The sequence below is a fragment of the Fundulus heteroclitus genome, chromosome 7, assembly GCF_011125445.2.
Source record: "Fundulus heteroclitus isolate FHET01 chromosome 7, MU-UCD_Fhet_4.1, whole genome shotgun sequence".
NCBI lineage: Eukaryota > Metazoa > Chordata > Actinopteri > Cyprinodontiformes > Fundulidae > Fundulus > Fundulus heteroclitus.
Window position 1 is genome coordinate 15,351,695 of NC_046367.1, and position 16,065 is coordinate 15,367,759.

Below are 16,065 nucleotides of genomic sequence, written 5' to 3' on the forward strand. Positions count from 1 at the left end.
TTAAGGAAATCTGGACAGCACTGAACCAATAGCTCAAAATATAGTTCTTTAGAACCATGTGTTTGTTTCACGAAGGATTTTTTTCATCACTCTCTTAGCATTAGGAACACAACAGATTTGAGGCCCTACAGCGCGGTCAAACTTAAATTAATTACAGATCCTCTAAAACACAGTTTCTTTAGGTTTTCACCTAAACATTGCTAAATAATCCCTCATCCCATTTTTTTTTAACCCAATACCTCGTATCGTCTCATCTCGTGATGTGGTTGTACACGCGTCAGATCGTGAATATAGTCCTATCGCTCTCTGCTAAATAACCTACTGTGGGAGGTCTTGTCGGTTCTACTCAGAAGTGTAAAAGTTTCCACAGCGAAAGAAGGGAATCTCTTCTGTCTCTGCATCTTCAGCAAGTTGCCAACATTGGCTCCCACCGCTGCTCTCCCCAGTGTGCATTCCCCTCCTCAACTCTAGCAGTAAGGTTGTGTATAAATCGGGTCAGTTTTTATTGAGCCTTTCCAGTCTATACATCAAAGCGCCCTGGCATATGACGCTAAGCCCTACACTGCCCTCCCGATGTGAGACGGCTAGATGAATAAACAGAAGACCTCCCCGGTGTAGGATGCTCAAAACGTCACGTCATTTGAAAAAAAAAAAAAGCATTTGGAAGCCAAAAGCGATACAGGGTTATGCCATTGTAATCTAGAAAGAGGCCATATCCAAAACTAATTTGACGAATCCGTTACGTTTTCCCCAACGCATGACATCTCAGCGCCCAGGGGCAGCAGGTTCGCCAATGTTTTCGCCATCTAGAGAAACACTATACGTTCAGCACCACTACTGGGACCCGAGCCACAGTTTAACAAAGAAGTTAAAGCTGCTCGTCGGGGCTCATGAATGGGGCCGCCGGCCAAGACTAGCGAGGGCATTGGACTGACAGTGTGTGTGTGGATGTGAGTGTGTGTGTGTGTGTGTGTTGGGGGAGGGGGCGGGGTTACACATTCCCTTCTGTAATCAGGCTCCCAGCGGCCGATTTACATGTGGCTGAGAACCGCCTCTTTTCTACTCACGGTACCTGCGGACATAAACAGACGAGAGGACCCCCGCGCCGACGTACCCCCCGCGAAGAAGACAGACAGGGGTGGAAAACTGGCGAGGGGATGTGACCTACAGTGAAGAATGAGCGTACAAAGTAATCTGTATATGTCTGCACATTTCATCAAAACTTTGCAAAGTTCTGCAGCCGGACTGGATAGTTTGTGTGCTCTGAGGCTACTCTACGCTCTTATTAACATATGATAGCAAGACAGCGGGTCAGGCCATGGAAGCAGAAAAAAAAAAAAGCCTTTGAAAGTGTTGGAAGAGGATTTCAGGTGTGAAGGCAGAAGAAAATAAAGCTTTTATTCCCTTATTAACTCAACATTCACACACTACGCAACATGGCGCCTTGACCGAGGTTCCTTACAGCTGCTGTGTTATGGAGGAAAGGAGGAGGCAACGGAAGGGAAAGAGCCACGATGCGCAAAAAAAAAAAAAAAAAAAAAAAACTCTTTAAAAGAGGGTCTAACAAAGTGAGATCCAGGTGGCTAACATGAAAGAAAGAAAAAAGAGACAGCAGCAGAGCTTTGAGGCCGATTCTTTCCATTAAAGTCAGAATAAGGTGTGAATCTGCATTTGCGTAATAAATGTAATAGGTGATGTTCATGATTTGAATGCCAAACTCCTCAATCATCTATCGCTGGCTCTTTAAATATCAGCTCCTTTGCGTGTGCGTGAGTGTCGGTGCACAGTTGGCAGCTTATCTCCACCACGCAGATGTTTGGCCCCTGGTCTTCCATCACTTTACTTCCTTGTTAACAGGCTGCATGCTAACCAGGATGTCATGTGACACATTACCCCCCCCCAACCCCTGGTAGAAACCACCGACACCGGTTTGATGTTTCATTACGCGATGCATTTATACCACGGGAAAACGCTGACGCGAATATTTTTTTTTGCTTTTGTTGTCGGCGGGGTGTAGAGGATTGATATTCAGAAGACACACAGGTGAATCTCATTTCCTCCTGTGGCCTCATCCAAAATTTTTCTACCCACCCCTGCTTCAATCCACCAAGCGGGAAAAGTAATTGATTTTTTTTTTCTCCCCCTCTTAATAAATAATTTACATGATTGCGATTAAAAACTTATTTCCACCCTCCGTGCCGGTGAGATGAGGCCCGACGCGTTCCGACGGTGACTCGCCGGGACTCTGAGAGCTGACTGTCTCTGGTTCTGCCGAGACATTAATCACTGTCACGCTCCTCTCTTTCTGTGTCTGCCTGAGTCTAAAACAACCCCCCCCCCCCCCGCCCCCCACCGCCCGCTGCCCAAAACCACCTTCATCCCCATAGCAACCGAAGCCAACCGCACACCAACCCCGGGCGGCTGTGCGGAGGTAGTGGGCCACAACAAATGTGTTAACAATTGAACTTTTGCCGCTTGAGGGCGCAGGACCTGCTAGTCGGACTCGTCGGTTGTGAAGGATGGCCCGATTTGGCTCGCAGCTGATCCCCCGTGTCAAATATAAGACCGCGGTCCCGCTCTTGAGCCTCGACACTCAGACAAGCAGTTATCTTAAATTCATATTTTCGTACGCCCTCCTTGCCTAGCGCCCCTTGAGCTGTTAATTAGGGGCCGCTCTTGCAGCAGCCTCGGCTACAAGCCTCAAGCCCCCAAAAAAAAAAAAAAAATGAGCCTCTTAAGATGTAACATGAATCACAAATCCGCCATATTGGCAGAGAAAAGCAAATTCCCACCAGTTCGTTGGCTTCACACCAACAGGGTTCTGGCAAGGACCGAAGGAAAAGGTCAACACGTGCAGCGGAGTAATTTCTCCCGGACGTCTGGCAGGTTAGGCTCGGGCACGGCTTGATACTGCTCATTGGTACTCAGGTCAAAACATGGAAGACGAAGGAGGAAAAAAAAGAAGAAGAAGAAGCAGACAATAAATAATAGGCTGGTTTGATTCTGTGCGAAAATGCTGAGATGTTTTGACATCTGATACGGGAGCAACGTCTGTAGCTGTCACATGAAATAATATCTGTTCTCTGTTATTGCCTCAGTTCTGTCACCGGAATAAAATGTTGTCATTTTGAGTGTCAGCGAAGATACATACATACATATATATTTATATATTTAATCTCGGCGTCTCTGAACCAAAAGAATGTCTTCTCAGTCCTGCCGCGTTTCTTTCCTGATGTTATGTCGCGGATATGAAAGGCTGTATTTTCACCCATTAAGACCTAAAGCTCCCTTTAAAAGCATTTTAAAGGCTTTTCTGTGTCTGAAAATACCCCCCCTGTTAATGGCACGCGCTGAAGAAATCCTGACAGAATTGTCTCCCTAAGCCTTTATTTCTTCACCCTCTGATGCAAACAAACAACACTTCAAACGGTTTCCTCGTGTGGCTGGCACCCTTTCACCAAACTTTGCGAACTGTAGAAATGAACGAAAACTCTCGTTCAGATCATGTGAATTACACTCATATGAGCCGTGAAGCTTTTCGGCGACATTTTTCACCTCAGCGCAAATGTAAATGAATGTGAAATAAACGCATAGCTAACTTTTTCATTTGCTTGGACGAGGACACGTGTTTCACAAGCAATTTTTATCATCCATGCCATAGAAGAAGAATGATGTCGCAACATCACAGAGCCAAGTCGGGGCAAGGAATTATTATTATTATTATTATTATTATTATTATTATTATTATTATTATTATTATTATTATTATTATTATTATTATTATTATTATTATTATTATTATTCACAAATAAAATCAACATTTGATGGAATAAAAAAACACAACAAATGAATAAAAAGGAGTAGAAAGAACAATATTTCCTAAATAGTTATCCCCATTCCCCAAACAAAGAAATATCCATGAAATAAATACGATAATGCAAACGGTTTATCATCCATCCACAGACCAACTATACAGGAAAGAAAGAGCAAAACCTGCTTACAAGTCTGATTCCTTACAACTAAGCCGCCTATTTGATTTGTTCACTTTATTAAATATGAAAATGTAAAATTGAATCCATTGGCCTCCACCAAAACCAATTTTGATTGGATGCTTGTTTTTTTGTTTGGCTTTTAAAAAACTATTTTACCTTGTTATATGGCCCTTTGGTCCAGTCGGTGTGGTTTTGAATGTGTCTTGTAAATAAATAAACAGCGGTCAGGAGCCTCCTGTAAATGCTATCGCTCAGTTGGAAAACGTAAATGATCGATTAGAATTATAACAAAGTCTGTCAATACACACAATCACCACAGAAAATGAATTTCACCTCTAAACACAGACAAAATCTTATTTCACAACGTGACCAGGTTTACGACACAGGATTCATAGGATACCGGTAAACTTCCTATTGGGTCTCATACACTTACAGCTGCGTTTTCTATACATCTTCTCTTCAATGCTCTGTTGAATCTCTGTGTAAATTATTCTGGCATTTTTAATTAACGCTGCTGTAATCCTCCTACTCGCCATCTCAACCTCAGGTTGTCACTTGGCTGTAATTTTGACCTCTGGGCCTCTTTTCACCACGCTACGCTGCCCTGACAAGGTGACCTTAGGAAAGTGCTCTGCAATTTCTACATCAATTTCAAACTTTCGTTCTTTTTTTTTTTTCAAAATCAGTGCACTGACTGCTGAACAAGTGCCAAAGCTGTACTCTGTGGGTAAAAAAGGGGTGCTTTGTTGAGATAAGGATTTAAAAAAAAGAAAAAGAAAAAGAAATGGTCACATGTAACCCAGTCAAACAAATTTTAGCATGCTGTTTTAGACAGTATGCTTATTTTCCAAGAGGCAGTCTTTCTTTCTTGGCGCTAAGTACAGACACTCAGAAAAGCGAACACAGCAGTCAACATAAGCTCATAAATAGTTCTTGTGAAAACAGCATGTTAACTGAGAGATGCAATTATGCTCGACTTGCACTCCTTGAGATGCAAGGTTGGTCCTTTCATAAGACGTGCGGAGGAAAACATTTAGAGGTTCTTTGTTCTACCAGGCAAAAAAAAAAGGAGAGCCTGAGAAGACAATGACAATAATATAGTCACAGAACACTACGGTGAATTTTAAATTGCCTGTCTGGCATCTGGTTCTGTCTGGTTTGTGAGCGCCGCATCATTCCTGAATCGTACCTTTTTAGGGAATAATGTGTTGGCTAAGATCAATTCATTGTTTTTAAAGAAAAGTTACTTCAGTCCCAGTTCTTTCTCACAAAAGTTCCTCAAAACAACACACACACACACACACAAAAAAAAAATGCTTTTCAACAGGATGCACATCCATCTATGCAGGGCACCTATATCCAGCAGTCATTGGACAAAAAGTGTCCCACATCCTAGACAGGTTGCCAGTACATCACATAGAGAGACACGTGACAAACAACCATCCACTCATCATTATCATCCTTCATGACTGTGGAAGAAGCTGGAGTACAGGGAGAAAACCCACACATGCACAAGGAGGACATGCTCAACGCAGACATACCCATGGTTGAACCTGGGATTTGAACCCAGGACCTTCTTGCAACAAAACAGCAGTGCTACACATTATATTGCAAATATATCGCCATGACAACACTAGAGTGTACAATATTTTTTCTGCAAAGCAGTGTTTGGGGTGAAACTTGCGTTTTCCATAATAACGTAACATTTAACCAGACGAGAAAGAAGAAAGTAGCCATATATCGCAAATATCATCATTTCAATATGTACTTACACTATCAGGAACACCATTTTTTTTTTTTTTTTTTTTTTATATTTTATTGTTTTTCCAGGGAAAGGGGAAGTGGGGAGCAACACACATTTAGAACAGAACTATATACACACAGGGAGTTTGTCACATACATATTCATACAATAGGATACATTTACATTATAAAGTCATATTAATAAGGTCGGGCTGTTAGGCCACTTGGCTGGAGCAAAGAGATCCCATTTCAACCATCGCTCTAAAAAGAGTTCCATTTTTTGGTTAACATAGGCTGTCCTTTCTTCCATCTTGTATATTTCCACCACAATGTCTCTCCATGTTCCCAGTGTTGGGCTTTCTGGTTGTAGCCATTTTCTTGTAATAGCTTTTTTGCTGGCCACCAACAGAATATTCATTAAGTATTTGTCCACTTTCAACCAGTCTTGAGGAACACATCCCAGATATAAAGTCTTAAAGTCCAGTGGCAGATCCTTTCTGAAAATGTAGGAACACCATTTTTTTTATTTTATTTCGTGTAGTCCTTTTCTCCGATCAGGGAAATGGTAAAGAAAAAACGAGATTACCGTATGACTTGTGTTCACATTCCTTGCTCATAAAGTCTTCTGAGATATCAAGAAAAATGACATGAATGAAAAACGAAAACAAGTGAATCTTGGGTTCTTAAACTGACGGTTCCTCATCTGCTACTTGTGCGTTTTCCTGTTGTCTTTCGAACCAAAATCTGGATGAGGGACACCTGCCCATGAATCATATTAAGCGGTATAAAAACATTAGGAAAATGCTACAAATCACAGCGCTGACATGTGGCTGTCCAATTATACATGCTACAGGAATGGGGGGGGAGGGACCAGCTGGCTGTTTCCGCTAACCGTTGCTATCCAAGCCTATTAAGCAAAGAAAAAAAATCACACAAAACCACACATATTCACAGCTGTAAACACAGACATTGAAACACACAGCCACATTCACCGACAGCAGCTTGTTGACCAGCAGAGATGCATTTGCTGCGTTCTCTAATGAGCCAGCTCTGCCACCAGAAACAGCTAATCACAATCCGACACTGACAACAAGACCAAAGTTGACGAAACTTTGGGTAAGCACATCCGCAACTCTGGCCTGCCTTTTTCTAATAGCCTTCAGAACCTCTTGCGCTGATGCAATAACAAACAAAACGTACAGCGCTTTATAATGGGGTGACGCATGCAGCCTATTTTAAGGTCGCTCTGCTTCTTTTCAGCGCACAAATTCATAACCGGATAAGTGCCCTGGGAGTTTCAAGTGTATCTGCATCCTATCCTGGTATAAAGGGCTTACAACAAACCTATTATCACAAACTGAGTGATTCTGTTCAGAAGAGGCAGAGCCATTTCAGAGTATGTCGGGGTAAAAAATTAAACCCTATTCCGCACGAAGAGCGTTTAAGGTAGCATACGGAACGGTTAAAAGGCGAGGGATCCTTGAGAGAAATGCTGGAGCTCGAATGCAAAAGTACGACACCGGTGATTTTTCAGTTAATATTGAAAAGGCCTAGTTATAAGGTGTATTAAAGGACAACTTTACGTTTATGTGAAAACCGTGCTCTCTTGTGTTCCTAAAATATATATATATATATTGGCTTTCCACTTGTGACCGTGGGGAAAGTATTTACTTGAACTAAGCCCAACTCAACACCTGTGCTAGATGATGATGATTTTCATTCTTGGATTTATAAGCTTTCTGGAGGTATGTGACTATTAGGACAAACAAAGACGCCTTCATTCATTGATGACGGAAAAGCAAGACGCAAGCTTCTTCAAAACGACAATGGTCGATTCTCCGCAGACCCTCGTGTTCCTTAATTTCCTCGGTGACTCCTAATGCCAAAAAGACCACTCCAGTGCCTTTAAAACCATCCTGCGGCCCATCCAGCTCACAGAAACCAGGAGTTAAAGGGGTATTCTAGCGGCGCAACGAGAACAATGTTCCCACCGTCCCCACAAAGAGCACAACACCCATCTTCCAACCCAATCCTCCGGGTCACATCAAGCATTGAATAAGTCCCCTTCCTAAAGCTTCTGGGGGTTTCAGCCGTGCATCCAGCGCATCAATGGAAACAGTGTGTACCCCCGGGCCACCCCCACCTCCACCCCTACAATGGCCAAATCAACTGTGGGAGCACTCTCTATTCCTTTTCGCACCTCTTTTATTCTCATCCTGCTCAGACCATGCCAAGGTTCAACAGAGGAGGGACGGGAGAAGGGGATAAAAAAAAAAAAAAAAAAAAAAGGCACATGCCTTCACGTCCTGGTCGCATGCACACAAAGGAGAAGAATCCTCAGATCGCTCAGACATGCACGCATGCGTACATGCACGTGTGCGCGCCTCGAATAAAAGCGAGAGGATGAGACAGAAATCACGGAAAAGTTCACGTTAAAGGATGTGCTGCCACAAATAACGGTCTATAACGTTCCAGTTGGGGTTTTTTTGTTGCTCGTTTTGACAATATAAGATAAAAGAGTGATGATCTCCAACGGTTTGGTTGGACTCTGACATCTTTTGGGAATTTGTCCTTCGTAATCAGAAAGAAAACTGTTGCATACATTTGCAAGGCCAAAAGAAAGAAAAGAAAAGGAAAAGGATCGGCAGCATTTTTTATGGCCTAATAAGTGCCTTCTACTTCAGCCCGTACCTTTCTTTGTGCAGATGCCTGAATAGAAAGAGAGGTAAAATGGAAGTGAAACAAACAGGATAACGTTGAAGCGACAAATTGAGACTGCCGGGTCGGATCAGCCGTTAATTAGCAGAGTTGCAGACAGAATGCAGGAACGCTGCTTCCGTATCGGATTTCACAGACAGCGAGGTTGTGTGTCGGAGCAGAGAAAGGCCAGGTTACAGACAGAAGGAGGCCTGTGAGTGAAGGCCACGCCGAGTGCACTCTGCATTCAGGAACAATGAGATCCTGGGAGACTGACGGGACTCAGACAGACATGTTGGAATTATTCATTTCAACCCTCCCACTCAGATCACCGGCTTCCTGCTCTAATTGTCCGCTCATTACGAGTCCACTTTCTCCCTCGGCGCACAAAGATCGCGTGCAAAATGCTCATCAGGTTGTCGTTGAGGCGTCCGCCATTTCTGTACCGACAGTTAAACTGGGTAGAGGAAAATACAATAGAAGTTAAGCTGCATGCGGATACGAGCCCCCCCCCCCCGCGCAAACAGCCGAGGAGAGATTTCATTTCGAATAAAACGAGGGCCGCTCAGGTACAGGACCTCAATCAGGGTTTGGAGTGCACGCGAATGGAAAATGGCAACATTTGTGGCGCCGTTGTGGGACAACATAATCACATTCAGGTGACGAGGCAGCGCGGCTCTGCCTTCCCGCGTGTGAGGAACACGGGGGGATATTGAGGTGAAAAGCTGCCGTCTCAAATCACAGGGCCAGAAGGTATGATTTCAGATCTGGTGTCATATTTACATAAGAGTGAGCAACACACCCTTCGATGTGGTCCTGAATACACAGCAAAGAGGCATCTCGCTGTGTGTGAAGGTCTTCCTTCTCCTTGAGGAGGATGTTTCCTAACTCTGACTGACTACTATGTTTTGTTTTTTTCATCCTGCAAAAGTATTCACATCCACTGAATATATATATATATATATATATATATATATATATATATATATATATATAGAACATTAAAATATAAATACACAATTGTTTATGAAACTTTATCAGTTCAAATATGATTATGGTGGTAATCTATGCCTACTGTGGTTTGGAATCCTAAGCTGTGGCAATGCTGGGTTAAAGGTGCATTTGATGTCATGGATTTGATGAAAAAATGTTTACTTATGGGGGCGGGGGACTGGTGGCCTAGTGGTTAGAGCACAGAGCTTCGGTCCCAGAGGCTCTGAGTTCAACTCCCACACGCTGCCATGCTGGGTCCCTGAGCAAGACCCTTAACCCCCAATTGCTCCCCGGGCGCCGCACAGTGGCAGCCCACTGCTCCCCAAGGGGATGGGTTAAGATGCAGAAGTGAATTTCTCCATTGTGAGATCAATAAAGTTCAATAATTATTATTATTATTATTATTATTATTACTTCAGTCATTAGAGACTGGAGCTTTGACTTAGAAAAAAATTACTTGTAAACATCTCTGCTCCGATACCCAAAATTAAAGCAATGCAACCAGTTGTCTTCAGAAGGCGCTACTTTTTTTAAAAAAAGTTAACCTCAGCACCAAGATTCTGTGAAGGCCTCAGATGTTTTACTTCAGCGCACATGAAAGAACCAACAGCCTCGCTGAGACCAAGGGACACAGCAGACAGGTCAGGAACAAAAGACGTAGAGAAGTTTAAACCCGGGATTGATCATGATGTTCTGAGCCGTGCGGATCTTACAGATATCCGTTCAATCAATCGTCTAAAAAAAACCCAAAGAAAGTCACAGTCGCGAGTCAACCAACACTCAGTTGTCCTCCTAAACCAGCAAACCGAGCAAGGAGTCCATGGCAACACAGGAGGAGCTGGAGAAATCCACAACTCAGGTGGTACAAATATCTATCCGTAGAACAACCATTAGTTGTTTCCTCCACAAGTCTGGCTTTTTATTCACAGAAAACTAAGGCTCCATCCGAATACCCTTAATAATAGCTTCTAGCTACTGTTCCTAGATCCTGGTCCTTGACCTTTCATGGGGTCAACAGTAAGAACTCTATTGTGGGGAGGAAAGGAGCCACAGACTGTTGTGCCGAATTTGGACTGCCTTTACCTCTGACGCCTTTACGTGACGGCTGTGCTGATACGTCATGTCACGCAAAGGATTGTGGGATGCCTAAAGGGTTCTTAGCACCGGTGAGGGAAGTTGCGGGTTCCCTAGGCAAAACTAGCCGCTGGAGGGAGTATACAGGCTACTTTTCTTATCTCCTTTACTTTTCTTATCTACTTTACTTATCTCCTTCCTTACTGACTGCACTATTCGGACAGCACTTATCATGGCGACAGCTGACGCACTTCTGCTTTGGCTAAAGAGTCCTTACTCTATACGGGTATTCGGATTGAGCCTAACAATGCACATCACTGCCTCTGGGAAAATGGTAGTGGGGGTTCTTATCCTTCAGCGGGGACAGGGAACCCAGTCAGAGTTGATGGAAGGACGTTTGGAAATTAAGACTAGGAACTCCTGGAGCAAAACCTGGCCCGGAGATTCAACTACCTGCAGAACAACGGCCTGAAACATAAAGCCAGAGCTGCTATCCGACATGTTATATCACAGCATATAGATGTGTTAAAATAGCCTGTTGGATTCAGGACCTAAATCCAATTAGAATCCGTGGCAAGAAGAAAATGCCTGTTCGCAGACGCAGTGTGTGTAAGCAGACTAAGCCTGAGCTATTTTGCAAAAGAGGAATTGGTTAATATTCCTGTCTGCAGATGGGTGAATCCGGTAGAGACACAGCCCCGAAGACTTGCAGCTGTTACTGCTTCCAAGTGGTGGTTCTGCAAAGTACTGAGTCCCAGTCAGCATGGTGAATCGTCCCTAACTACCCAAAAAAAAAATGAAGCCCGGTCCACTTGAAAAGCAGATGTTCTGAAGAGCTGATTTGACACAGTTGAAAGGTTTTCTAATAGCTTGAGAAAACCAACGCTGTAAGAGCTGCCTGCTTCAACTTTGTGACTCACTTTGGCTCGATGAAAACCTGCTGCTCACGATGAAAAAAAAAACAAGGCTCTCCAAGGAGGGGGGGAAAACATTATTCTTTCTCATCAAAGTTCTCACTGTGCTCCAAAGAGCTGTTGATAAGGTCTGTGAGAGGAAATTACACAGAGCATGGCACTAGACTAGACTTAATCGTACGTCTTATCTGTATCTGTCAGTTATCTCTTTAGACGGACAGATTCGCAGCAACACCCACGCGCTTCGCGGAGGTCAGACCGTATCCTCGGCGTCCTCCTTTTGTTTTCAGAGGTAATATCAGACGGACGAGGGGACAGATCGAGTTCCCCTCTGGCATTAAACTTTCACAACCGTTTGTCCCTCGCAAATCAGGCCTGACAACAAAACAACTTAAATGGCACGGTTTGCAAATGCATCATTAAATTTCTGATAAAGAGGCCGCCGCCGCCTCGTCTGCTCAACACTTATCATATTTGTTAATGGGGGATGAATTATTCATATCTCCATCAGACGACATGAAGATACGGGCTCCTGGTGTCAGTGAAACAAAAAACGCTCCTGCACGCCGCACGGCAGGGACAAAGAGAACTGGAAAGAAGAAGGTGAAAGTAAACAAAGAAGTGGTCAGGCAGGCTGAGGGGAAAAAGGGGAGAGCGTTGTGTTTTTGGGGTGGCGGTCTGGTACCCCTCTCACCCGCCTGCCCTCCCAGCCTGGACCTGTCAAGAGCCCCTCATAAGTTCATCAACGATGAAAACCTGCTTTCCATTTGAAAGGACGGAACCGGGAAACTAAAGGCGGCTCCTTGGCTTACAAAGGCGTTAATCATCCGTCGGACAAGAATGTGGGCCTGACAAAAACCTGTTGGAATAAATGAATATCAATCCAAAAAGTTAGAGAGGGGATGGATGGCATTCATCGCACGCGTTGATGAATGAACAAAAGCAACAAAAACTGAAGCCAAGCCAACTCCACAGGGTATGAACGAGGCTGTTGAAATGTATGGCTGAATATGCATGAGGAATGATGATGATATGATTTGTCACTAAGTCAGGATTAATTGATTGATTTCATGCAGCTAAATATTTTTGTCTGAGGTCTTATGCAGCAAAAGGATGATTGTTCCCAAACATTCTCAAAGGATCGGCCACTAATGGCTGTAGACGCCCCAGAATTAAAAGCTATAGCAGAACTCAATGAGTTCTATGGTGCAGTGGCCATATTTGAAGCTACAAGTCAGGTTTTTCCATAGAATTAATCAAATTCACTTCACATTTTAATTTCCAATATTAGGGAAAAGGGTACAAAAAAAACATGCAAGGGTTAGTTAACCCTTCTGTTTTGCCATTTTATTTTTAATATCAGGGTTTTTAAAACGTTTAAGACGAGCATCCCTCTGGTGATACAACACAAGTAATGAGGCAGCTGACCAAAGTTCGTTTTTAGAAAGCCTGTCTGTGTTTTTTTTCTATTTGTGTTTTGTCCTTTCAATCACAACTTCTATATTCCTTCTTCAAAAATCTTGATGTTTATCCTGCATATCTGTGTAAAAATGAATTTTAAATGTATCTGGGAATGCAGCATGTAAAAAAAGAATTGCAAAAATAAAACAGACAGAGGCGTCCTGCTGAGAAGAGCGGGGTGGACAGGAGTGGAACTTAAAATTTGCGGAGTAATTTGTCAAAAGTCACCTGTCTGCATATTTGACTAATCCCAGATAATCAGCTCGATACCTTGCATCTCTGCGATGTCATCGACCCAAATAGAAACAAAGCAGGATTAGCAGGGTATTTTTTTTTTAGTGAGTTTAGAAAACTGCATACACATTTTATTCAGTCCTGCAGTGGAAATCTTTATTCCATTACCCACCTCCATCTTATTTTTAATGTATATTTGTTGGTGAAATGAAAAAAGAACTCACTACTGCACATTATCTTTAAGCGTGGCCTTGAGTGAAAGACAAAAACACTTAAATACATGCAGAAAACAATCAAAATAAGCGTTCTCCTATGATGAATTCATATTAATAAATAATATTGGCCATATAGGACTGGGGGCCCCAGTTGTGGTGGCCAGCAAATCTACAGGGGGGGCCATTGCCTCCAAACCACCCCACCTCGCTCTGGCATCACTGGGAGCCAGTTCCAAGAACAAACTTAGCAACCTTTGCCAAACCAAACTCCGGCCGTGCTCGGCAGGATTCCGGAGCTATTCTATTCCTAATGAATGCAACATCAATTTATGACGTTGACGCTGAACTGCAGCTCAACACAATTCTGCACAGACGAAGAGAGAACAAGGCAACAACAGCTTCGGACTGCTGTCATGACAGTGGCGGAGACACACAGCATTCAAGCGGAAAGAGCAGCTTGATTCATGCGGTGGGCAACGGGTTGTGATGTTTTCAGCAATGAAGATAGCCAGCAGGTAGAGCCAGTCTGTCTAACAGCCGCCTGCAGACAAAGGCCTGTTCAAAAGGTGCCTGAAATGCAAGCTGAAAAACAGTCAGCCGAGCGACAATCCATTAAAAGCAACGGACTTTATGCATTTTTTTTTCCTTTTCATTAATTTCCTGGAGCTTTGTTTCACCACAGACGAGCCTTGCCCTTGTCTGCTTCTGTGCCAGTGAACTTCACCTGGGTTAAGGTGTTGCACAGTGCTGCTCAACACTGCCATCTGTCGGGCGTTTACAGAACAGCGCCGACGAGTCAACTCCCCAACAATCAGCCTAATAACACAACACACAAGGAGAGCTTCTTCTACCTTTCTTTTTTTTGTTCCCCGCCCACAGCCTTTCTTTCTTTTTTTGCATCATTTACAGTCTGGGGAGCACTACGTTGGACATTTATCCTCGTTTAAGGATTCAAGATTAAAACAAATCGGGACTGGATCAAGGAGAAACGGAGCGGCAATTCATCCCCAGTGACAAGCTCATGAATACAGACTCTCTGGGCTAAAGTTGTGGCGATATCAGCCTTAAAAAAAGTGTGGTGGTGGTATAATGTGAAACACTATAATGTTTCACAACCCGCGCGTAAAACTCGTTGATCCCCGGGAATAAGGTTGTTGTTGTTATTCACCATCCTTAACTGGAAGACAATGGCAACGTCATTGGACAACAGCTTTGATTTTATTCTCAAAGTTCGTGCCGCAAATTAAGTTTCAGCCACCAAGTGAAAGCACGCCCACATCTCGCAACACGTCTGGCAAGTTTTTCCCTTAACCCCCCATGTCCAAAACGCAATTCTCAGCGGATTAAAAAAAAAAAAAAAGCGCAAAGTAAGTTTGAGACAGTGCTACTGTGGGCAGGCCGAGGCAGCTCCTGCAGCCCACAAATGCGCCTCTGATCCTGGGATGAAACGTGAGTGGAAAGTAAAACTGGCAACAAGGCGCACACACATACACAAAAAAGCTGCCCTTAACAACACCTTGATACAGAGGAAACAAAACGTTCAAGCCCAAACAAAGTAAGTGATAGAAACTGTTAGTGAGTTTTTGAATTTCTCTATAATTAATAAAAAATAAATTAAAAAAATAAGCAAAAATCTGTAATTATGCACAAAAGGTATTGTGTTGGGGAGGAAACGGTCCCGAGAGAGAAAGACCCCTCCGCATGCCCGAGTAGGGCTCCAAAAGTAGCCAGACCATTACTGGTGGTGGATGTTATGCACGCTGAAGGCGGCAGGTTGACTGGATAAATTAAAACCCCCGAATCAATGTCAGATTACATTATTATCGCGACTAAAAAGCACAACTGGCGCAGAATCCGAGCTGAAAACCGGCCATCAACACACCCCAAAAAAGTGCTTTGTTGTTTTTAATCATCCCAGGCATTTTTTTTTCTTCCTCAAAAGAAAACAAAAGAAAAGTGTTTTTTTTTTCTCCCCTTACCTCTAATCCGGATTGTATCCCTCCAGATGATGAGAAAGCCAGTCGGATGAGGAAAAAAAAAGGGGGGATCTTAAAAGATAGTCAACCTCACACTTTTCTGCAGCGGAGCCAGAATAGAAACAGGTTCTGTGTTGTTTCCACGGCAAATGCGCGTTCCTCTCCGAGAGACCTGCAGCCGACAACTGCGCTCTCTGCTTCTACCGCCGGGCGATACCACCGGGTTGAAGAGGGGAGGAGGAGGAGGAGGAGGAGGAGGAGGAGGAGGAGTGCGAGCCGCGCGAAGGAAAAGGAGGGAGCAGGATGTGGGGGAGTAAAGAGAGATGGAGGCCGATTTGCAGGCGTGGTGGGGACCAAACACGCACGGGAAAAAAAAAAAAAAACCTGAGAGAGCTGGAGGTTCTTATTGCTGCTGCGCTGCGAGATTCTCGCGTCCAGAAGGCAAAGAGACTGGATTAGAACCCAGAGCGTCCGGGGCTTCTGGGACTTAAGGTTGGGCCCTCATGTTGATCGCTGGGGGCCGCTACATCATACCTGCTGTGTGTCTGTGCAGGGCGGTAACCTGGCAATTTAACTCCCACGGTATCAGGGAACCCTTAACAAAACAAACAGGTTGTGTCTCCAATGAGCCATTACCTAATGTGGAAGATGCATAGATGAATAATAAGAAAAATAGAACGTATTGCACACAATTTGAATTCGTCCTAGAATTTTTCTTGTCCTCGCAGAGTGTGGAAACCATATACAAAGTAATAATAATAATAATA

General features: G+C 43.7%; 1 protein-coding gene across 2 annotated transcripts in view; it reads right to left on the minus strand.

Moving 5' to 3' along the window:
* The window catches only part of sema5ba (sema domain, seven thrombospondin repeats (type 1 and type 1-like), transmembrane domain (TM) and short cytoplasmic domain, (semaphorin) 5Ba), a 270,882-nt gene extending 255,374 nt beyond the window's left edge, over positions 1–15,508 (minus strand). The window contains exon 1 of one of the 2 annotated variants that reach the window (XM_036139025.1): positions 15,302–15,508. The gene's annotated coding sequence lies outside the window, so the exon portion shown is untranslated. The remainder of the gene's footprint in view (positions 1–15,301) is intronic. The other variant, XM_012868532.3, reaches the window with a different exon arrangement.
* Positions 15,509–16,065: the final 557 nt, after the last annotated feature.